The sequence below is a fragment of the Cynocephalus volans genome, chromosome X (assembly GCF_027409185.1).
Source record: "Cynocephalus volans isolate mCynVol1 chromosome X, mCynVol1.pri, whole genome shotgun sequence".
Lineage (NCBI taxonomy): Eukaryota > Metazoa > Chordata > Mammalia > Dermoptera > Cynocephalidae > Cynocephalus > Cynocephalus volans.
In genome coordinates this window covers 40,099,847-40,125,858 of record NC_084478.1, presented here as the reverse complement: position 1 = coordinate 40,125,858, position 26,012 = coordinate 40,099,847, and the positions used below count along the sequence as shown (strand labels likewise).

At 36.5% G+C, this 26,012-nt stretch overlaps 1 protein-coding gene and 1 pseudogene across 1 annotated transcript in view; one reads left to right on the top strand and one right to left on the bottom strand.

Moving 5' to 3' along the window:
- Positions 1-26,012, bottom strand: part of IL1RAPL1 (interleukin 1 receptor accessory protein like 1) — a 633,102-nt gene that overhangs the window by 199,762 nt on the left and 407,328 nt on the right. The window lies entirely within an intron of this gene.
- LOC134367039 (large ribosomal subunit protein uL11-like) lies at positions 14,158-14,741 on the top strand (annotated as a pseudogene).

The window sequence follows — 26,012 nt, the reverse complement described above, 5'->3', positions numbered from 1 at the left end:
AGCAGCCAAATTTGTTCAAAACTGTAGAGGATATTCTGAGTCTCTTGATTCAAAGTAAAGCAGCAAGATCAAATAAAGTCATTTATTTCTGTAGCACAATACAGAAAAAAAAAAAAAAATAATACACATTTTCTGTGAACTTCTGGAAGCCCCTTTTAGCTGCCAGTTTTTTTAGTACTTACCACCAGTATATGAACTGCTTGCCAAAGATTTGGTTGAAATTTCAAAAAGAATAATTGTTATTATCATGGCTAGAGAGGTAAGAGTGAAGACGAACCTAAAGCTTAAGCTTCACCAAGAAATTATTTCATGAGCTGTGCAACTGCCTTTGTTTTTACTTTTTTGCTTATAATTTAAAAAAAATTCTTACTTTATTTTGGTTATGTGTTAGTTTCTTAGGGCTGCTGTAACTGAGAACCATAAACTGGGTGGCTTAAAATAATAAAAGTATATTGTCTTTGAATTCTAGAGGCTAGAAGTCCAAAATCAAGGTGTTGGTGAAGCCAGGATCCCTCTGAAACCTACAAGAAATCCTTCCTCCACTCTTCTTAGCTTCTGGTGTTCTGCCAGCAATCCTTGGCATTCCTTGGCTTGCAGCTGCAGCACTTCAATCTCTGCCTCCGTCATCACATGGTGTTCTTTCTGTGTGTCTGTGTGTCTCTTAAGTACACCAGCCATAATGGATTGAGCCCACACTATACCAGCATAACATCATCTCAATTAATTACATCTGCAATGACCCTATTTCCAAATAAAGTCACATCCTGAGGTACTGGGAGTTAGGATTTCAAGGAATCAACTCAACCCAGAACAGGCTATAAAAGTGATATATGCTTCTTTAGAAAAATTCAAATAATATAAAAGTCCACATAATAACAAATGAAGGTAACCATCCTCACCCCTTACCCAATTCCTGGAAATAATCATTGTTAAAAATCTGTATATACTTCCAAATTTTCCCTATATGTAAACATAGTGATAAACTAAATACATGTATATATATACATATTTATAAATATATATAATAAATATATACACATATATATAACAAATGTGTGTGTGTGTGTGTGTGTATTCAGACACTCTGAAGCAGAAGACCCAGTTAAGCCATACCTAGATTCTTAACCTACAGAAATTGTGAAATAATAAACGTGCGTTCTTTTAAGTCACTAAGTTTGTGGTAATTTGTTATGTAGTAATAGATAGCTGATACAGTGATTTTATAAGCAGAGAGGACTGTGTACAATACATATGTGCACACATACACCCACAAGTGTGAAAAATCTTGCTATGTACTGGTAGTGTAGTATAGCTGAAACTTAGAGCACAAAGGTGACCAAACTAAGGATTAAGCCTGGAAAGGTGGCTCAAGATTTAACCACAAAGACTAGTTATACCATGCTAACATGTTTGAATTTTAGGCAATGCTATATTGTTGAGGCCTAGAAATAACATAATCAGTTCTGTGTTTTAGAAAACAAAACTTGTGAAGCTGGGTTAGAAATGTGCACGAACCTAGGCGGGAAGTCTTTGGGGATGTTGATAGTGGACAGATGACAAAAACATAACTAGGGCAGTGGGAAAAGAAGACCCTGAATAGAGTTGAGTAGTACTTAAGAGGTTGACTCATTAGGCTTTAATAGTTGGTGACTGTGAGGGAGGATGACTCACAGGAGTGTTGCCACATAACTGTGTGAATTTTGGAGCCACACATTAGGAAGAGCCAGTGTGGGTGAAAGATAATGAGATAGATCAGTCCAGGTTGAGTTTGAGTTATCAGTGAGAGATGTCTTGTGGTCTGTTGATGTATGAGTCTGGAGGTCAAGAAAAAGATGTTTCCTGGAGAATATACACAGAGCAGCAAACACATGTGATGGCATAGAATTTTCCAGGACAGCAAGTAAAATAAAAAGAGAAGAAAACTCAAGATAAAGCATAGATTCAACAATATTTAACAGAGGAACTGAATACAAAGAACAAGCCAAAGAGACTGAGAAGAAATAGAGAAAGAGTTGAAGAACCAAGAGAGTCGGAGGCAGGTAGAACATTTCAAAAAGACAGTGGTCAACAGTGCTAAGTGCTTTCAAGAAGCCGTAAGTGACGAGAACTCCATAGTATCTGCTGATTTCAGTGAGTTCAGTGAGAGTTTAACTACCTTCTTATACATTTCCTTAAAGTTGCCCAATTATTTCAGCACTGTCAGAAATTCTAATTCCTTAGGATTGTGAAAAGAGTGATCATTCTAAATGATTCTTCCTCCCTCCCCTGTCACAGATACTATTATTAAGCATTAGTTCTGATACCAATCATTGGGCCTAGAATAAATAACATCATTCCATGCTGGGAAATGGCCTTATTCTTCTGATAGCTTGACAAGTTTTTAATCAGCATTGCACCATGCAGAGCCGGAAATAATAATTTGATTTACATGTAGTCTATAAGTGACCTTAGATAACAAATAGTTCCCAGCAGGAGAGAAATATGGTAGGCCTCTCGGTAGCTAAATATTATAGCTTGTCACACAAAAGGCTGTCTTTTGTTGAAATAATCCTACAAAATTTTATTTTAGTAAATCACATCCCAAACTGGTTATTTGAATAGAAAGGCAAGTCATTGAGATGGATCAAAGTCATTAAATGTTGGGTGGGTGTTTGCCTACATCAGTTTCCCATGTCTCTGTAGGGTGTGTCAATTATTTTCAAATGACATGAACTAAGGTACATGCTTATTAGGAGTGATGACAAATAAACAATGAAGCTAGTGCCTCTGAAAAACACCTGCTTGAGTGAAATATTAACAGTGCTGAAATTATTCTATGTGTTCTTGACTGATAATTAAAAAACTTTCATGAGTGTCATGATTTTACTTATCAGGTATTTTTAATTGCCTAAAATGTTTTAGGGAGATTAAGTCTGTTTTCCTAGAATAATCTGATTTTCAGTTAACTTAACAAACTACTCAGTTATGTCAGAAAACATACATTTTAATTTAGACAAGTTATCACTCTCTTTACAGGGTCTCATTTTATGAACCCCAACCTTACAAGCATTAAATCAGTGATGCTAAGGAAAAATATATTGGCTTCATTGATAGTTTTGATTGTGTACCTTAACCCACCTGTTTGAGACCACTGGGCAAAGCTAACTGCTTGGTGTTCAGTTCTTTTACTTAGAAATAAATAAAAATAGAGCTAATGACTCACCTTTACAGTGGTTAATTTTATTAACTCTCCTCTCTACTATTTCTAAACAAATTGGAGGAGAAATTGCAATTAATATAGAATGCCTGGAGATGTAAAATAAACTGTAACATGTGAAAGGACCGTAAAGCCAAGGGTAGTCAGGGAAGCATTGATTCAACATTCAAATAAAATATGAATACTCATCTTCTTCACTTACATATCCTCAAAGGAATGAGCTCCACTGAGTGAGAGTCGTATCTGTTTAAAGAAGTGGATTTGATGACTTCCCTCAGTAAACCTTCTGTATTAGTTTGTTTCTGTTGCTTATAACAGAGCACCTGAAACTGGGTAATTTATAAATAAATAAAATTTATTTCTTACAGTTTCATACACTTGGAAGTCCAGTGTTTAGGAAACACATCTGGTGAGGGCCTTCTTATTGGTGGCTTTAGAGCAATGCAGGGTATCACATGGCAAATGGCTGAGCAAGAGAGAGCTAAGCTTTCACTTGCTCTCCTTATAAAGCCATCATAATCATGCCCATGACTACCCATTAAACCATCAATGGATTAATCCATTCACAAGGGTATGTCCTCACAATATTATCGCCTTTTAAAGGCCACACCTTTCAACTACCATACTAGGATTTTCCACCCTCTTAACACTGTTCCAATGGGGGTCAAGCTTCAAAGAGTTTTGGGAGGACATTTGATGAGTTTTGGGAAGACCCTTTAATGTTTAGAAAATTTGAATATTATAATATTTTTGATATCTAATTATAGTAATGCTTATTTACAATAAAAGTGTACACAAATACTTTGATCTGTGGGACCAGTTTACATACATATATTTAGAGTTATATTTTTCCATACTTTTGAAGTTAGAAGACCAAAAACTAAAATCACTGGTTAGAAGTTTTAATCTTTATTTCAAATTATGTTTTATTTTTGTGTTATTCTAAAATATATTTTTATCCTAAGATATCATGGTAGTTTTTCTTTTAGAGGGTAAATACCGTACCATATTCTGGAGCAAATTTATCCATATAGGTTTTTTTCCAAGTTGTTTTTGCTCGAATGTCAGAAATTCAGTAATGATAAACATTTATTTATTTTGGTGAGTACATGATAATCTATTTAATGCCTGTCTCCATTGTAGACTGGTAAATTTTAGAAAGGATTGTGTCTAATTTGTATTTATATCAACAATTTCTGACCACATAGTTGGCTTTTAGTATGTATGTGTTGAAATATAAACTGAAGTCTAGTTTTAGATTCTTTCTTGCCCTGATATAATCCACATATTCATGTTCTATTTCTTAAATATATATATGTATATATATATACATGCACACACATACACACATGATTTTTAGCATAAAGTAAGGACTTGGTTTTGTATATAGCAATAAGCAAAGACTAGAGTTGGGTAGATCAATTACTTTATCTTTTCATGTAGAACTGTTAACACTGAATTTCTGCTGATTCAGTGTCACTATTTGAGGACCAAATTTAATCATACCTATGAAGCTGAGTGACCGACTTTGGACCAGCTTTTCTCACTCTTTTTTTTTTGCACTGAGACACATGAGATGAATGGCACACACATACGCTTCAATTCCATGGCCATAACTAGATAAGCTAGACTGTGGCTCTAATTCCATCACTGTTACTCATGAAAAATAGCACATATCAGACGCAAATGTCTTAGGGTGATGCAATTATAGAAATACATTTAAATAGATTCTAATTATTTAAAAATTGTTTACAAAAATGAACTTCAATTATGTGTAGCATATTATAAATGGCACATATCATTACAAATCTGGATGCATCAATATCTAAGGAAAGACAACTGACCTAATGAAATACGGTGCATTGCTTTAACAGTTCAAAAAATGTAGGCTTTATGAGGCTCATAATCTTTGTTTTCTAGTGCTATCATTAACAACTATTTGTAATGACTAAAACACGATAATGAGAATATTTTTTCTCAAAATCATACCATAGCAATCTATATCATAATTTAACATATAAAATTTAAATATCTTATGAGTTGTAACTCTCTTATTCACAATTATTTGTTTTCTAAACATTGGTTCCTTATATGCAAAGCAAAAGCCAACTATGGATACAAAGCCATGGACTTGCTTTCTGGAAAAAAAAGTGGAAAACAGAACAGAAGATGCAAATATGAAGCATCTTGTCTCTAAATGATTTACCATCTGCTTCTTGATGTGTCATGTTCTTTTGTTACCTACTTAGCTTTTCTTAAAATAGAAACATGAAATGTTCTGAGAACAAAAAGATAATTTTGAAGTGACAATGACACATAAAGGAAGCTTTTTGATTGAGGGGATGGAGAATTGAGGTGACACAAGGAAAAACTGGAATGATTGCTTCCTCTGAGAAGATTCTGGGTATAATCAGAAAAAGATGCAGTTACCAGAAAACTAAACAAAGCCTTTAGTGAAGGGCAGAGAGTAGAAAGCCCATGACTCCAAACTCAGGAAAATGGTTCATACTACAGAATATCAGGCAACAAGGATCTGGACAGAAGCCTAGTGGCTTTGGAGACAGAAAAAAATCCACATATTCCCATATGGATTATAAGAGAATTAGATGGAGCACTCACCGTTCATGAGGAGTTTCCAAGAGACTGGGACATTATAGGGTCTTGACCACCATATGCAATTTTCAAAGTTGATATTAGCAGATGGTGTTTTCTATTCACCATAACACTTTTTAAACATTGTATTGAATGCTTTTAACAAAGAAATTCTGGCTGTCTGGGAGCCACATGAAGTTTCAAGCCAAGTGATCCCTCCTGAGTGAAATTTCGTTGTTGTTAATGGTGGGGGTATCTTGTTTTGTTTGGTTATATCACGGACATTTTCAACACAAAAGATTACACATGGTGTGTATGATTTGGAGGCTTCAGTAAAAGGATCTTAAGTTTTAAATGAATTGAAATTTTTAACATAAAAATTACTTATTTAAGTAATACCTCATTTCAAGTAGAGTTTATATGATTTATATGAAAGGAACACATTTATACTGCTCATTATTCAAACAGCTTAAGAATATTTAGAGTAAAATGGTTTCTTTTGTGTATATAATGTGGCTAATTGATTCAATTCCATACTGCACTTTAAAGATGATGACAGAAATTAAAGCCTATACGTTTCATTGGCAGCTTAAACTGTATTTTGACCTTGCTATCAAGTCAGTATGATGTTCAGAGTGAGTATAACAATATCCCCTAAGGGATCTTACAGAATAAGGCCATATCCTATTTCACAGCCTACAAGGCCACTCCTAGTCTGAGCTCCATGTGTCTTTACTATCTCATTCCTGTGCTGCTCCCACATGCCCTCCAATTTAGCAACTCAGACTTTGGGCAATTTCTCATCAATGTTCATCACTTTCATTTCCTTCCTGATTTTGATCATTGTATTTCCTTTGCTTAAAATTCTCTTTCTATTCTTTCTATAGGTGGTAAAGTCATCATTATATTTTAGATTGTAACTCAAATATGATCTTGTCTCTAAATCTTTCCCAGATGACTCCGAAGGAAAATTGAGAGTCTGGCCTGGGGGCCAAGAACGTTGGCTTTGGAGCCACAGTTCTGGAGTTTAAATCCTAGCTCTACTGCCTACCAGTTCCATGGATTTGGACAAGATGCATTATTTTTCAGAGTCTAAACAAATGGAGAAAATATCTATTCCTTCTTACTTCTGCTAGTGCATTTAAAGCACTTAGAAGAAAATGTGACCTACAGTAATGACTCAGTTAATATTAGCTGTTATATGAGTATTGATTACATTCCCCCCAGAATTAATGGCATCATCAACTGTGTCCCCATACTAATTGTATACAAATTTTATTGGATTATAGTTGGATACGTTCACATCTGGCTCTCTCGCTAGATTTAAGCACTACTCTGAGTTCCCCAAAAGATTTTGGTAACTGGAATATATTTGATGATCAAATGTGTTTATTGAATGATCTATTCATTATGCTAACTGCCATGGATGATATGTTTTGAACGAAAAGAAAGAAAAAAGGATAACTTCATGAAGGATGGAGGAATGTTGCTATTCAACACATACTCTGGAATAAACTTGGTATTATAAATAGTAAAACTAATGGCATCTAATGCTACACATTCTATTACAGTTATTTTTGGCTTAAGAAGTGCCCCAAGAGTGCACAATAGTAATGAAATTGGGGAAGTAGCAGACACAAGGATTATCAGTCTTTAGTAATCATGACTTCATATGTTAAATTGTAAAAGCTGACATTAAAATATTCATGGAGTTTCTTAAGATTGGGGGGAAAAACAAACAAACAAGCTCTGTAGCACTAAAGGCTGAAGTGGCCTAATTTCTTTTACAAGGTTTCACATTTGCCAGTGACGTCAAATGCGGAGATGAATGCTTATCAATAAGATAACTAGACCTGTTTACTTTTTAAATGTCTTCTGTATCATACAAAATAGCTTGCGATTTAATTTAATTTACTATTTTTTTTTCTTAAAGTCACTATTTCCACTTTTTAAAACCAGAGGTGATTAAGAAATTATTTGGAAAGCCAAAGTGTTTCTATATTTTTCATCTATTTAGTTCCAATTTCCAAAAGATAACCTAAACCCCACGGAGATGGAAGGCTTACCAAAAATCTTTTTACATGGGATTTGTGTTGAAATTAAGTCATTTCAGAATGACTCCATTGTTACTTTGTAGAATCTTCCTAATAAGCCGGCGCAGTGCACAAGAGAGATAACTGATAGAACGCTCAGTGTGCTCGATAAGAATCCTTTAGGAAATAAATAAAATTGCAGTATTTATACATCATGGACAAGCCAATGGAATAATGGTACTTTCAATTTTGTTGGTAAAGTATTTGGAATTTACTGTTAATTGTCATGAAACATTACTGCTGTATAAAACATTTGCATTCACCAGAGCAATATATTTATAATGTCTGCTCTGTGTCTAATTGGGCTGTCTCTACTTCAAAAACCCACAGTGGAGTAAGAGCAAAGAGCACATGGCCATCCAAGTAGCCCAGTGGCCAGAGCAGCAAGCTGTTAGAGTCCCTTCATCCCCTTTCAACTCTGGAACAGCCACATAATTAAGGCCAATATTATGTTCATGATTATCCAGTGGTTTCCATCCTGAATTACCTCAATTCAATTTAGCCTTTGTGTATAGTCTAATCATATTGCTATTTCAACAATTATTTATTGAGGGCCTATTATGTTCCACATGCTGTTATGGTACTTTGGCTATATCAGTGAGTAACATCAACCTAATGATCTTGTTGTTTATTTAAAAAATATAGGGTTTCATGCTTACTAAAGAGCTTTCTCTTGTACTCTTTGCTACTAAATGTTTCACAAGGAGTCATTCAATGTATCATCAAATACATAAAACCTTAAAGAACATAGGAACATTTTTTGGTAATCCTTTAGCTTCTTTTCCTCACAAGTTTTGAATTCTTTTACAGAAACTTGCTCCACACTTTCCCAGAGAGAAAAATTCTTCTTATTACAAAGAAATAATGACTCACCACAGAAAATTATTTTTAAAATTATGCTTATTATCAAATTTCCAAGTTCTTTTCTTACAATAAAATTATTTCTCTAAATGATGTTATGCTAATGTTTTAATGTTTCAAAAGTTCTTTCTGCACTGAGCAAAAAATCCTTAAAATTTATTATTATAATTTGTTAGAAAATTATTAATAGCATGCTATTTGGAAATTTACATATTGCCAGTAGTTCTACAAGTGCCAAATATGCTGCCGTTATTTTTTTTTTTACCTGGGAAACTCACATTATCAAAAGAGAAAAAGTAAATCAAGAAACATAAAATTGTCCTCTGATAATTGTGCTAATGTAATATAAAATAATAAACTAGGAATTCTGATGTCTAAAAATAGTGTTTATGACAATGATCTCCAAAGAACAAGATACCTCTGAGGGAACTGGACTTGGAGGAGTTAATTTATTGTTAGCATTTAGCATCTGTGTAGTTTAATAATAGCACCCTATTTATTAGGAGGAGCTTTGTTCAGCCAAGAATGCGTCACCAAATACTTACCCTGTGCTATTAAGGTCTTCAAAAGGAAATGGATTTAATACCCTTATCTATTTAGTCTCCTTCGTATCAATAGTGGAGTCCCAATGCTGTTATCTCTAACTATAGTTAGGAACTAGAATGACATCTCGTGGTAAGGCTAATGTGATGATTTCTGGCTTCCTTTTCCTACTGGAGATTTCCCTAATAACATCTGATTTATATTTTTACAGACACCTTGATTTCTGGTCAATAATTCCAAATTGCATGTTACCTTTATTTTGTTGCATCTGTTTGCGCCTCTGATCATTGTTGTCCTCATTTTCAATTTATTTCTACCATAAATGATTTCATTTGAAGAAATAGTCAGATTTGAAAATTTAAGAGAAATAAGTCATTTTTAATCACCGTGAATATGCTGAGGCAAAGCAGCTTTTATTTACTATATAATTGAAATTACTTACATGATTAAGCTTTGCTGAGTTTGAATTGCATGGGCCAATTCAATTAGCCTGACCAGAAATGGTGAAAAACTAAACAGTGAATCACACATGTATTTTTTTCTAGATTCTTAGTTCAACATGATTTCATAGATGATAACTACCCAGGAAATATAAATATGAATCAAAGAATATTTTCTAAATTCTATAGTTAAAACAAAGAAAATAATTAAGACGTCACTTTAAGTGGACCAGAGTATAAAAACAATTGTAAATAAGGACAAAGGCTTAGACGTATACAGAGACAGTAATTGCAGAGATTCGTATTCTTTTTTTAAAATTTTTATTTTTATTGTAACATAGTTGATTGCACACTACTCTGCCATAAAAAAGATTCATATTCTAATGTGCTATTTTCACATTCATTCATAGCAGACCTTTGTAGGTTTTCTTCTTTCAAGAATAAACGTAAGTTATTTAAAAGGTTTTCAGTCTTTTTTTTGCATCAGACTTAATAACACTGTCAGAAGAGGGGGGAAAAAAAAAACCAATAGCAATCAAACAAAACATCACCCTGAGTTTGTACTAGAAAACACACAAGGAGTGCTATTGCTTCCTCAAGCTAATACCCATACATTTTTTCTAATTAGTGGAAGGTTATGCTCTGGTTCAGCTTATTGCAAACAAACTCAATTGTTGGAAAATCAATAACGCTGAACAGAAAAAAAGTTCTGAGGCAGTTATGGGGCTGTTTGATGAGAGAATGTATGGAACGTCTGTACTTGCTATGTTGTTCATTCATTCATGCATTTGCAATAATGAGAAAAGCTCTATTACCTTCCAGAAAAAGAACTTAAGCACTGGCTCCATCCTTCTCAGTGCACTATTTGTATGTGTGTGCTTGCTGGCAATCTGTTCCAACAGAAAATTGATGCTTTCCTTATATGATAGCATAAAAGCCAGGCAGGTATTGGAAACAAAGTTAAAAAGAGAAAGACAGATAGATTATCTCATCAACTGCTTTTTCTAGAGTACATTACATTAGAAAGAAGCAGCATGAAATTTGCCTATAGTCTAACAACATTGGATAAAAAGCTTTTAATTTTTAAGTTCCCAGTAGACATAATAATTATTGCAGTACTCTTCTATGACCCCACACATATTACAAAGTGTGTGTGTGTATATGTAATTTATATAAATAAATTTATTATATATAACTTACATATGACTTATAATTATAAAATGGTATATAATTTTAAACTAACAAATGAGTTTATGTTAATATATAAATGGATTATATAATATTAATATATAATATGTAAGTAGTATATGAACATGTTATATCATACTAGGTTATATGAGGGTACTTCAAAGTTCATGGAAAGGTTTGTATATCTTTTAATTCTATTTTTCCATGAACTTTTTGAAGTACCTCTTATTATCTTAAATATTGTTATATTACATATGTATTACTTGTATATCTAGATATATTTATAAAACAATTATTTATATAGTGCTCTTTTCCACACTTTCAGATGATAGGATTTAGAGAGTTAAGAAAAGGGCAGGACTGGAACTGGAATCTAATCTGAGGTTCTCTAAGACCTCTAATCTTCCTCCATGCCGCAACCACTTTTCCTGTCAAATCCAGAAAAAAAAGAGGAAAAATGAGGTTGATTTTATATATTAGTAACCCAGACTGAATATTCATATTTGAAATGTGATGACTGAATATTTACTGTTATTAATCATCAAAAAACTAAAAATGTTTTTATTAAGGTGACTTCTGGGGTTGGCCGGTGAGCTCAGTTGGTTAGAGTGCAGTGTTATAACACCAAGGTCAAGGGTCCAGATCCCCATACAGGCCAGCTGCCAAAAATAAATAAACAAACAAACAAACAAACAAATAAATAAATAAGGTGACTTCTGGATGTAATGCTTTATCAATCTGTATGTTTCATTGATACAATGCATGATTTTGAGGGCTTTTTTTTTCATTCTGCTTTGTTTTATAGAAAGCTGTTGCATCAAACCTAAGCATCAGTAAGAAAGTAGCTTTGATATTTAAGGGCCTTTTTTGAGTAGTCAGTCTTTTTGTCATCATCTACCTTGTAGCACAAACGAGTCAGCAGATTGGTTTTAAGAGTCAGACTATGGCCATAGCTGTGTTATTCATCAGTCCCAAATAGACTCTAACTTTGATCTTACCTCCATTTATACAATAGTTTGGCCACCAATTCTATTAGCTATGTTCTTTGTGAGTCTAAAGGCAGATAACTTGAAAAGATTCAATACTTCACCTATACTCCTTTTTCATGTTTGCTAGTTATTACAAATTTATTTATCTGAGTTTTCATTATAATTTAGGCTTAAGAAACATCAGGTAGAACCGTCAGAAGGAGTGATTCATCATCTTAGCTCCCATACATACGTCTCCTCTTCCTCAAATAGTATTTACATAGCTTTTGGGGGAGAGTAGTTTTCCTACCAGTCTTGTAATAATGCACAAGCACCAGGACATGACTATACAAAGCTGTTTTGTCTATCTGTCTCTCTGGGAAAGACAAAATGATTTCAGAATGATAAAAGGGCAGTTTCTTTAGATGGCTGAAATGCAACAATGCTGTGCTAATTAAGAGACTTATGGGGCCAGCAGAGACATGGAGCTTTTTGCCTTGAATCTCTGACTGAAGACTGTACCAAAGATGTAAGAAGATTTCAGAGTCACTCCCAGTTAACAATTACTTACTTGCAAGATTCATATGCCAGACCCTAGATCTCTGCTTTACTTTTATAACATCTAGAGAGGAAAAAAACTCTACTGAAAGAAATCTACCAATCATTGCTTAAAATTATGGGAATAAAGACAACCATTGTGTCCATGCAGTGTGTCTGGTGGACTGGCAGTGATAGTTGGATCTGTCCTTAATTTTCACACTAAAACTTTTGAAATGATTGTTGACCAGAACATAACTAAAAATGATCCTCTATGGCAAGACATGGAATTTTAATTTTAATTTGGGATAACTACACTCATTCTAAAAGAATAATCGAAGTGACATAAACAAATTGTTTAAAATTGCCAAATTTTATATATTAAATATAACACATAATCTATGCATTTTTATTTCAAGCAAAAGCTGATATAATAGCAATTTAACACAGATATGTCTGTTTAGAGTGTTTCTCTTTTTCTTTCTTTAGACTATTTCCATATATTTCTTTCCCCCAAAAGAACCATGGAAATACTTGGGATAGAGGGTTGACTTGTCATTATTTATCACTGACAACAGAAAACTAGATGCTGTCAATGTACAAGTCATAAGTAAAGAATCAGAATGGAAATGAGAATAGCTTGTAGGTGAGGAGTTTGGTTCACCTCCCATCATGTTAGGGGCAATGTAGATGTTGGAGTGATGGTTTTGAATCTGGAAGAATTTTTGAATGCTGTTCTGTCTGGGTTTAAATTTAGAAGAAATGCATGGTTTTGAGGGAGTGAGGGGCATACATGAAATGTTGAGTTAGAGAGATCAACCTTGGAACAGTTTGGAAGGCAGACAGAAGGAGGAGAGAGTTTGGAAGGGAGACCGATTAAGGCAATATAGTCCAGTCTCAGCAGAAAGTAACAAGGGTGGCGATGGAACTAAAAAGGTTGGTACCAGACCAGAATAATGTAGGACATAAGAAAAGAGGGAAAGAAAAGGCTAAAGGATGACAAAAGTTCAGGTCTGAGTAACTAAGAGAATGATGGGATTGGAGAATAAAATAAAAAAGTTTTGAAAGGACTTAAACTTTGGGGGAAAGATAACAACTGTGGTTTTAGAGAAGTTGAATTGGAGGGGCCAGAAGAACATTCAGTTTTATATTTGTATTAGGAAGTAGAGATAAGGAACTAAAATTTTGGATCGTTGTCTGTCTCATAGAATCTGATTTAAGAGTAACTTTTATACAGGTGAAAAACAAATTCTGAAATCCTGTCAGATCTCCGAAGGAGAAAGTACTTACTATATCACAGTGGACTTTTACTGTATGCAGGGAAATGGGGCGGGGAGCATGATTTGACCTACGGTGCTTCCAAACTGACTAAAAATATTTTGCTATGGAATTAATATTTATAACTAGCTAAGAGCAAGGTACTCCAATTTGCAAGATGTCATTTCTTAATCTCAGGATGCAAGGATGATTGATCCTTTTTGTATCCATGACCACAGAGTTATGAGAAGATGCTTTAAAAGCAAACACTTGTGTTATTTTCAACAAGTATTCAAAGAAATACATTCCATATTTTTATTGTAACTTGTGAGTGATCACACCAAAAGAAACGTGACATGATTCACCAATGTTTCCATGGTGACTGCTGGATGAAAGAAAGAGTGTTACGACTTCAGCAGTGAGGAACAATCACCAAGATTGTCACAGCCAAAGGGGGAAAATATTTAATAAAAGAAAATAATGACTTTTGGCTTTCAGCCCGGAGGAGGCCAAGGTGCAACCTTCTTTGGTCCTCTGGAATCTGGGCTCATCCGACACCAGTCTCCACCATGCCACCTAAGTTTGGCCCCAACAAGATCAAAGTCACGTACCTGAGATGCACCAGTGGCAAAGTCAGTGCCACATCTGCCCTGGTCCCCGAGATTGGCCCCTGGGTCTATCTCCAAAAAAGTTTGGTGATGACATCACCAAGGCAACCAGAGACTGGAAAAGTCTGAGGATTATGGTGAAATTGACCATTCAGAACAGACAGGTTCAGACTGAGGTGGTACTTTCTGCCTCTGTCTTGATCATCAAAGCCCTCAAGGAACCACCAAGAGACAGAAGGAAACAAAAAAACTTTAAACACAGTGGAAATATCATTTTTGATGAGATTGTAAGCATTGCCCGACAGATGCAGCACTGATCTTTAGCCAGAGAACTGTCTGGAACCATTAAAGAGATCTTGGGGACTGCCCAGTCTGTGGGCTGCAATGTTGATGGCCTCCGCCCTCATGACATCACAGATGACATCAACAGTGGTGCAGTGGAATGCCCAGCTAGGTAAGTACAAAGGAAAATATTTTAATAAAGGATCCTTCTGCCATCAAAAAGAAAAAAAAGAAAAGAAAAAAGAAAGAAAGAAAATACTGAGGAAACAATGTATAATGAAAAGCCTTTTTTCCAAAAATTATCAAAAACTTCTGAACATTTTCAGTTATAGATGATGATAACATTTAAATAAATTTCAGCATCCTAAATGCACAATCTGTCTGTTATCTATTAGTTTGTAAGAATGAATAAGAGTAACAATACCTCCCTAATAATCCATTTAGTAGGAACAGCATATATAGAAGGAATATGAAGCCAGGTGTGGGACTGTGCCGGGTGCTGTACTGTGTGCCCTTCAGCACATCAATTAACCTCTCAGAAATTTCCTTCCCTGATCTATGAAGTAGGGATGTATTACCTAATTGGGTTTCTCTGATCTGTGAGGATGAAATGAGATAATGTGGAAGAATCCTGTCAATATTCAGGTTGGCTGTTGTCATTCCCATTAGACTGTCTGACCAAATCCTTTGTTCTGTGGTGTGATCCAAAACACTATTCTTAAAGCAAGTACTAATGTGACACTTCCTGGAGGATACACCTGGGGGAACTTCTGCCAGGGCATCCTATGCAGGGGGGAGAATTTATCTTTCTTGTCTCAGCACATAGAATGGAGCAACTCTCCAAGGGAGCCTTGTTCAAATTCCCATGATTCTCTGCACTGGGAATGAGAGCTAGAGGAAAGTGTTAATGGTAATAAAATGACAACGGTTCACAAGAATGGCTTGTAGAACCATTCTGCCCTGTAGGGTGGAATCATTTAGAATTATCTCAGGGTTTCCTGATGCCTTTAATCAGGCATTTTGGGGCTTCTCTGTGGTCCGCTGAGCTCCACAGAAGCTGCTGCTTTTGGTAGGTTATTAGTCCTGGGTCAGCAAATCTATTTAATGCAGATTAAAAATCTTGTCTACGAAGGTGAGCTTGGAGTGGGAGGAAGGAAAAGTGTTTTCTGTCCTCTGTGATCTGAAATTGATTCCCAAAGCAGCCTGGAAGAAAGAGAAACTTTAAACAAATGATGAGGGCATTAGAGGGGTTGCCTGGAAGTAGGCTAAAAATGAACAGAAAATGGGTAATATTCACTTTGAAATTTAAATCTCTCACCTTCTGTGATCTTAAAGATAACATTATGAAGGATGCTTCTGTATTATGTTGGAACAGAAGTTAAATTTCCTAGTCCATAAAATAATCAGCCTTCATAGGATGAAGCATTTTGTAGCAGAAATTCTCCAGTCATTTGCTATAAAATGCATATTGTTACACGTTTTTAAAAAATCGATAAAAGAATAGCTGAATGTAAGATCACTCTGTCCAGAAAGGAGACTCGCTGATTAGATGAACTCATTGTATGCTAGCTGCAGCTAAGTTGCTAATTAAATCTACTTCTTATAAAAATTGATTATTTGATATTTTAATGTTGAAATAAATGTATTTCTGAGATGTTTCATGGCTCTGAGTCATAGGAAAAAGACTTATTTTGCTGTAACCTTTTCAGTAGTTCATTTTCCAAGCATTGAAAATAAACTGGAAATTTAAATTTTTAAGCATCTCACTGAGACCCTTATGGCTTATTTTCTTTATCAAATATGTTGTGGACCCTATTATAAGATAGAAATACTAGACAAAGGTCAGCATAGGACTTAGCTTCCTGGCAATGCGAGATCTGAACAAATTCGTGACTTAGTGTAGCTTGTCCTGTGACCTACACTGGGGCTCTCTCACACACACATCTTTCAATGACCTTTTTAAGTGTTTTTCCATGCTGAAACTTTGCTTTGGAATTCTCTGCCTCCCTCCAAAAGCTGTGTCCTTCAGAGCAACAGTCTACAAACCCTTTTGATGATGCACCCATATTCATAAAACAAATGGGAATACATACCTTCAGAATAGGCGTGTACCCCTCAGAATATAAAGTGTAAGCGTGGACAAACGACATAAAACATGCATTAAATCAAAATGTAAACAGAGCTAAAGATAAAATAAGTATTAATATAACATGACTTTATTTTTATTGTATTAATTTAAAATACAAAAAATATTTTTGTGCTCAAAATTGAATGTGTCTGATCTGATCAGATTGGGTATGTTTTGTGACTAAAGAGACTGTGCTAGAGGTTCGAGAAATATCAAATCTTCGACTTGCTGGATGTTTACGCTTGCTTATCTTATTAGTATTATCTTCCTATATAGTTGCGTATGGGAATCTATAAGACACTTGCCTATTTTTAAACCACTTGTCCATTTTGTGAGGGTTAATTTAGTTCAAACTAGATAATATAATAATCAGTTCATTTAGTGATTTCACGTGGCCGAAGTTCAAAGGAAATGAGCATGGCACTATCAAACTGTATCTTAAATATTGGTAAAGCTTGAGTTCTTATTTAAAATAGAGATATAAGCATAGAAATGCTTACATTTTTCCCCACATCCCAGTGGATCACCTTGGGTACCCTTGTGAATGTACACTCTTCACTTTAGAATCTGATTCTTTGTGGACAGTGTCGGTGTTCCCATAGGTTTCTCTTCTCCTTGTGCTTTAGCAGACTGGTTTTGTAGCACAGTTGCCACATACATACCAATTTAATCTTATGGCCAGATCTAGCCCTACACCATCTGTTATATCCTTGTGGCCTTATCTTATTATTATTATCATTATTTTAACAATGCATCTGGCCCGATGGCCATCTGTTTGCTGTCTCTTTTTCTAAGAACTATTTCTTTTACTTTTGGCAGCTGGCCAGTACAGGGATGGAATCCTGGACCTTGGTGTTATCAGGACCACACTCTAACCAACTGAGTTAACTGGCCAGCCCTCAAAAAACTAATTTTACATTAGGGGGAAATATGTAACTGGCAATGGTTCCAACAAACTGACAAATGGTTCTCACCAAAAAATGCCAAGAAATTGAAGACATGTTGGTGGAACTTCTATAAATGAGATCCCTTGTTTGATTCTTAGGCTAGAGGAGACAAAGATCCCAAACCTAGAGTCCCCCATTCACCCTGCCTCTGCAGAGCTTGGGATGGCAGCCAACTCTTAGCCTCCTGAAATGCCACACTGCATACTCTCACTCCAGACTAAATGATGGAAGGACTTTAATTGAAGAAATTCATGAATGAGAGCAGATATGCAGTCCCTAGATTGATACCAGTTCCTTTGAGTAGAAGCTGAGCCTTCCAGAAACATGCTGTGGTAGGTAAAATCATAGCCGCTCCCCTCCCCCAGAGATGTCCACATTCTAATCCCCAGATCCTGGGAGTATGTTATGTTACATGGCAAGGGGTAATTAAGGTAGCAGATGGCATTGAGATTGCTAATCGGCTGACCTTAAAATAGGGAGATTATCCTGGATTATCTGGGTGGGCCCAGTGTAATTATAGAGGTCCTTATGGGAGAGAAAGAGGCAGAAGGGTCAGTGTCAGAGGGATGCGGCATGTGAAAGACCCAAGTAGCCATTGCTGGTTTTGAAGATGGAAGAAAAGGCTGCTGGCCAAGGAATGTGGGCAGCCTCTAACTGCAAAAGTTAAGAAAACCGGTTCTCCCCTAGAGCCTACAGAAAGGAATGCAGCCCTGCCAACATCTTGACTTTAGCCTAGGAAGTTCTATTTCAGATTTCTGACCTTTGCAACTGTGAAATAATAAATTGGAATTGTTTTAAGTTACAAAGTTTGTGGTAATTTGTTAAAACAGCAATAGAAAATCAATACAGATGTCTTAGAAAAAATATTTACTTTAGAAGAACAATGCAACCATAAGGAAGGCGGAGCAAGAAAAGAAAATAAGGATGCAATCCAGAGCAGGCTCCTTGTGAAAGTTTCAAGATAGGGACTTTCCCCTGGGAATCCAGGGGTGGAGGGCAGGCCACATTTCTCATACAACCTTACGTTCCCCCTTCTTACATTATAATTTTCTCTGTCCAGACCTTCAGTTTTTCATGTTGCTGAAACCAAGGGATAAAGGAAATAAAGGTGACTTGCCCATATCTGGCTGAAACCACTGTTATTTTGAGAATACTGAACACAAATTGGAAAGGAGATGTTTCCAAATGGTTGTCATTGATGAGATGCCTTATTAAGGAAACTATGTATCTTTGGAAATAAACTTCAGTTATTGATCAGATTAGGAAGTGAATTTCCAGATACTATCTGCTTCAGATGCTGATTCCTTTTCCTCTTCTTTGCTGAAACACTGCAAGGTTTCAGGAAGCTGGGGAGCTGGAGCACACTTAGTGGGTCATTCCATACTGCACTCTGCCCTGGTGTCTGGTCATGACTGATGACTACTGTGATATTATAATTTAACCAGAGGCACCTTTGACCCACAAGTGCATGTACTTATGTGTGTGAATGTATGCGTATGTAGCACCAATCTGTGTTAAAGGTTAAATCACCTGTTCTTCCAACTTGAAAAATGTGTAAGATTCTCCATTTTCCAACTAACAACATTCTCTTCTTTCTTACTGTGCCTATTACTTCTCCAAATAACAGGGAGAAAATCAGAATTGATAATAATTTCTTTGGACTATTTTATTTCTTTTCTAATGTTTCAAATGACATTTCAGGCAATTGCCCTGGCAATGACCTGGAGGACCTAAATGAACAAAGCTTCTAGCGGTCAAACCTGTTTCAAGTGGCACAGAAAGGAAGTTTGAACCTGCTTTGTGCTCACTGGGATGTTTTTACTAAATACACATTGTAGAATTTCATCCTCTATTAAAGAGAATGAATATAATTAACTGTTATACTGATGTAACTGATTTGCATTAAACTCAGATAAATCCTTCGTATGTATCAATGTTGATGATTCTGCTTAGAGAAATAATCCAGGATAGAGATAATACAATAACTTCTTAATTCTCTCTTGGTGTATGGTGTCATTTATAGGATGATACCAACTTTGAGAAAGGATTGTCAGACTTTAATATCCATGAATGGATTTGCTTAAAAAGAGCATATGCCATGAAGGTATAATTGTGTTTTGTGGTGCCCCAATGGGATCTTATCCTATTTCATGGAGAGATTTTTAATTATATTTAATAAGATCTGATTTGTATTAAATAAAGCTGCGGGTTATTTGCTGAAAGTCAGTTGGAGACATGTACAATGAAAGTATGACTCTGACTAGTCACATATAAAGTTCTGAAGGTCAAAAGTCTGATTCAGAGAATGAGTATAAATCTTGAACAGAACTCCAATTAGTTAAACCGATTTATGTTATTGCTTTAAATCTCTGGAGCTACTTTTTAGCTACTGTCCACTTAATAAACGTATATTGAGCAGTTACTTAAGCTAGGAATGAGCTAGAGCTGGAAATATCAAGAAATTCAAGAGGTAGTCTTTGTTTTTAAAGACTACGTAGGAGAAAAAAAATCCAAAAAAATAAAGAATTGACATGCAGTGATATAAGTCCTATAGTAGCTATAATAGAGGCTTCTTCAAAGTACTAGAAGAGCTCAGGAGGAAAGTGATTAATTCTTCCAAGTGACAGAATCCTAAAGAAAGCAGCTTTTGAGCTTGGATTCCCTTCCTTTCCCTTCCCTTCCTTCCTTCTCTGACCACATTGTTCCAAAAAGGAGTTCCATAAAATGATATATAAAGACAAGATATCCAATTTAAAGTAAAGGGGAAAAAAGATAAGTTCAGCTTATGAAATATATCCAGGAATAGAGCTGGGAAAATTCATACTCTTGGTTACAGATGGGCTACAAATTTGTCTCTGAAAGTTCTGGCAACCATTGTGAAAGGGAAAAGCTGGTGAGTATCACTATGGAGCATTGATAAGAGAAATACAAACCAATCATATGGGAGAAGTAAAACTGCTCTGGGCCTGAGATCAGCCAAGGAGATATTCTCTAAGGTGTTTTCATAAAGATGATGCATTAGAAAAATGTGATAATGTCCTTGACAAGTTCCTTGTAGAGAAAGAACCAAGTCAGATAGAATTTACAGGACAAGTCACAGTTTGTCAGGTAGGAGCAAAGGAGATGTACATTACCCTGAAAGAAAGTGCACATGCCAGTTTTTAGAAGTCCATACAATATTTCAATTAGTTTGGTAGAGTTAGTGCATAGAAGGGGTGGACTGGAAAGAGATGCCATGAATTGATGCTTGAGAAGAAGATTGAGGTCACATAATAAAGGGCCTGAAGCCACACATGGATCTTGACTTTTATACCACTAGCAAAGTTTGAGATAAAGACTGAAAATGAGTAAAGTTATGACCAGATAAATTACTTTTTCCCATATTGCCTGGCTCTAGCTATCATAACAGTAACAAGTGGAGGGGGGAAAGCAGGAGGAAAAGCAATGACAGACAATTAACAAAATCTTCTCATATATTACTTCCAAGGAAGACTCATGCCTCCTCTGCCTTTCCACCACACAGTATCGCTCCATTAGTGGAATTTGCTATGTAAGCCTACTTAGGCCATTTCCTATTCCTTAACTGTCTAAGTTTACCAATCATTTTGAGGATAGTAAATATCCAATTTTTTGAAGCATATGCAACTCAAATTTAGAAGAGTAAAGAAAACAAAATTCCCTGGCCTCAAGAGTCAGTACCATATATACCTGCTTTTTGTGGTCCATTAGCTGGCTGAAGGAAGGAAAGGAGCCTCTACTGACTAGAAGCATAGGGTTGCTTTGCTGGACAAAAGGAATTTTTGTCCCAGTTCCAGTGTTTCTAAGTTCTGTTTTAAGACCCACTGAGGAAGTTCCCTTCTAAAATTGCCCAGGCTCTTTTCCCAGCCTTTGCTCTCTAAATGGGTTGCAGTTGCAAGAAAATCAAGCTCTGATGTTCAGCTTAATGTTTCTCAAGCATGCTAAAGACTGGAAGACAGACTTGCTTTCCGCTCCCAACTGGGGGATAAAATCCTAATTTTGCTATCAGAGTACATAACCAGCTCCCCGATCACAGATCCCAGTTGCCAAAACCAAAATACTACCTCCAACCTCTTTTCCTGAGAAAGGCAAATTTATTAGATAGAACAGAAAGGTCCAAGGCAAGGGTATCACTCTTTCTACCTGCATTGTTTTTGCTTCCTGGGGGCTTCCTCACTAAGACTGCCAGGGAGACAACTGAGTCTGACGGTCTCTCAGGCCCTGAGCAGGTGAGGAAAAGGACTCCACATCAGATGCTTTTGAAACATGCACTAACTGTGAGATTCTGGCATAGATTCTGCAGGGGGCTACGCTGTACTTAGACACCCTTCCACATTGGATGGGTCTCCTAATGAGCTAGTTTAGAGTGGGCAGTACAATACACTATTTGCTATAGTTATCATCTTTGCTGAGACGTCAAATCTCTGTTATCAGCCAGGCATGGTGAGATTAAAGGCAAGGCTATATGATGATCAGCAGACCCCACCTTAATCCCTTCCCTTTTATCTGTTGGCCAAAAGATGTACCAGTTTCCCTGGCAACATGGGGCTCAACTGCTCAGTAAGGACAGCGAGCAGGAATGTACATGTTGGTAGCAAATGAACTGAGATCAAGGAGAAGTTCTCTTGACTAATGTGCCCACCCTTTAAAGGAGTCCTAGATAATTGAAAATAGCTTTGAGGTGACAGAAGTATAACTCACAGTGGTGTGTAAGTGTCGGACAGAGCAAAATACTCAGGATATGGTGATGGACAAAGAAACAAATTCTGATCTGCAGAAAGGTCATGGAACCAAGAGGAATTAGGAGGGTTAGGTTATAACCTCACTGTGTCATTGCAGATATATGGCAATGACCTATCTGGGCCCCAGTTTCCTAACAGGCAATTGAATGAGGAGATCTCAAAGTCCCTCCCACATTGAAGTATAACAATCTTACCATGGGAAGGCAACAAGTTCTCACCTGGTGTTTGAAGCATAACAACCATGACTATTTGCCTTAACTACTTTCTTGGCTCTGAGGACCATTATTCTCTCTCAGAAAATGTTCTTGGCCACTACAGCATCTTCACTCAAACAGGAAGGTTAAGCCCTAAAAAGCTGCATGTGATGTCTGCACTCTGTGCTAACAAATTGGTATTCAGCAATATCCTAGGTAGTAATATTTATTTTTATAGGAAGGAGCCATCAATAGTTCTCTGATAAGAGAATCCGGGAGAGGTCAGAAAATTGTGGAATCTGTTTAAGAAACAAGAAGCCAGTTGCTTAGTTATTGGGAGAGTAGGGGAAGACAGGGCAGGAGGGCTGCTTGTATGTTCAGCATCCAGGAGGTAAGGTTGAAAGAGAAAGGAAAGGGAAGACAAATACCGAATGTCTCTGAGGAAGGCTGGCTAATGCGGTGCTACTGCTCAGCTGATTTGTATCAGCACAGCTGCCTGCCGTTGGTCTCACTCCCAAAAGCCCCTGAAAGAACCATGTCATTTTGACATATGCTATAGGTTTGGCCAAATGGGGATAGGGTTCAAAATCCTGAATGCCAGTTAACTAAATCCCAGTGAAGCTTTGATTCTCCTTAAAGAGACATCAAGTGCATCAACTCTCCTTTTGAACAGCACTGCGATTATTCTTCCACAAATCAGTACGAAGCCTCAATTCTCAAGGCTCTCTCTTTTTGTCTCAGACCCCACAGCTTAACTCACAAAGGAAAAACCAGCTCAAGGTCTCATTACAGCCAAAGCTAAAACCTTGTCAGCGAATAAGCATGACCCAGCTATTTTTTTTTTTCCACTTTCTGGTTGGATAGAGGGCAGACTTAGAGGCAGGTCATAGGTGAGCTGTCTGGGGAACCTCTCCATCAGCCTATGGAGCTTTGTGTTTGCATTTCTGCCACAGAAATAAGAACTATTACATGGCCAGTCACTGTGCTGGACGCTGGGGCAAATATTCACAAAAAGAAATATGAGATGTATTATATCTTAGTAGGAGGAATGTATTAGAGTTTTGGGGGAGAAGGGAGGTGGAGGGAGGTATGGAGCTTACCATAGTTGGAATGCTCCAGAATGCCTCTCCTTCTTCTTCCTATCCTCGTCCTCACATTAATCCTTCTTTGAGTCTCTCCTTGTTTGTTATTTCCCAGATCTCTCCTATCAAGATGGGGATTTTAAAAATGGGGATGAAGTCAGGATCACTGAAGTCAGACTAAGATGAGGAGAGGAGAGAGAATTGACCCTGCCTATCCCCTCAAATATGACACAGGTCTCGATTTGGACATCTTCAGAATATCCTTCTTACAGGATAGTCTAGCAGAGGTATGAGATTATAGGAAAACGACTGGAAAAAAATGAAATACTAAGCAACAGAATATCACCACCAAGTGGGGGTGGCATGCAGAGGGAGTAATGGGTGAGAGGCAGGTTTTACTGCCTCGTGAATGGACTTCTTCATGACATAGACCTAAATTCAAGTTGTAGAGGTTACCTCACAAGCTGAGCAGCCTCCATTCCTATATGGAGAATTTGTAGTTTATATCTCCTCTGGGTGATCTCTCTGAGTGTTTCCGCCCATAGAAGAAAAGACAGGTGACACTGAGCCAGTTGCTGAGCCCAGTATTCAATAGACTGTCTCTCAGAACACTTGCTCTATTCTAGGGAATGCCATCCACCATGTAAGAGGTCTGCCTATGCTGAAGCTGCCATGCTGAACAGAGTTATATAGCCATGCAGAGAGGCTACATGGAGAGAGATGCTTGACCAGCCCCCAGTGAACCAATATACCTACAGATGATTCCAACCCCAGCTCCTCTCTGACAGCAGCCATATACGAGAACCACTCAGCTGAGCTGAGCAAACCCACAGAAATGTTTGTATTAAAAATAATGCATCATTTTAAGCCACTGCATTCCATTATTATGCAACAATGCATAACATAAGAGTGACCCTGAGCAACGTAGTTCACCTCTCCAATCCTTAGTTTCTTCATCTATAAACTAGAGGTTACAGCAATGTCTATCTCTGAGGGAGGTTGCAAGGTATCAGTGAAATAAAGTTTGTAAACCAGTTGGCACAATACCTCACTTAGTAGTTAGAAATGTGTCTGTTCAAATATTCAAAATGTTCTGTTCCAAAATTCAGAATTTGTCAGATTTATAAAAGTAACACTATACATATCCTATAGCACCCTCAGTGGGGGCTACTTAAGCCTTGTGATCAAACACATTAATATTTCTGCAGTAAAGCATATGAACAGTCATATCAAGAGAGATAAATAAAGATACTGTAGGTCAGTTAAGTTTCAGTCACCAAATCCATCCAAGTTGGGTTGAATGAGTCATCATAGACATTTAATTTTTCCAGAGCTATCTTTGATTTTGGATTTTCTGTATAAAAGATAGTGGACTCATATTTTTCTTCTAAATGTAGTTACCACATGCTTCTGCCTTCATTTATGCTTTCTGTATTCCTATGACATAATTGAGGTTAGCGTTTAATACTAATTAATAAATAAATAACAGCACCTATATATTCCGTTTTTGAGAGCACACTTGCTAATTGCTTCTACAGAGCCTTTCCAACAGTTCTTTGGTTTTGGCAGCTGAAATTCACAGTCAGCTCTTTGTTTTGCTAGATGAGTGTGTGGAAGAGAAATACAGCACCACGGGAAAGGTATGGTGGTGGGTCAAAGGAAATGCTATTTAGCAAGACATACTGTCTGTAAAGCAAGATTCATCTGTTTTTTCTCTTCTAGAGAATCTGTCTCACATTTTAATGACCCCATGGCATCTGAAAGCAGCGTAGTAACCCCGGTAACCGGGAATAAGACTTGCAAGATCATCAAATGGATATTTTATGGGACTCTGTCATAGTTAATTCACTTTTGCTAAATCCTCCAAGTGCCAATTTACCCAAAGGGCTTTTTCCCTCCACATTGAAATGAAACGCGGTAGGAAGATTCCTCTTTTTTGTTAATATCCTTCACAATTATGACCATTTGAAGCATCTGGCACTGTCTATTTCATACACAGAATATGCAGAAAGTAACATTTCCCCCTGATGGAAATCCAGACAAGAATTGCTATAGGGAGGGAGGAGTAAAATTTTTTTAAGCTTATTTTCTTCTTCAGTGTGAACAGAGATAAATCCTTAAATATGTTTTTCTTTCTTTTTTTTTTTCTGGAACAAAGAGCAGAATCATAAAAAAAAAACACACCATTATTATGAGACACTTTCTTTTGTCTGAAGGTAACCAGATATCGCATGGCCAAATTATAGAGCAGTGACAACAGTTATTTAGTTCTGAATAACATAGCACTGCAAAGCACTGCGAACTCAAAGCCAGAGAGAATGCAGTCATTGTCACTG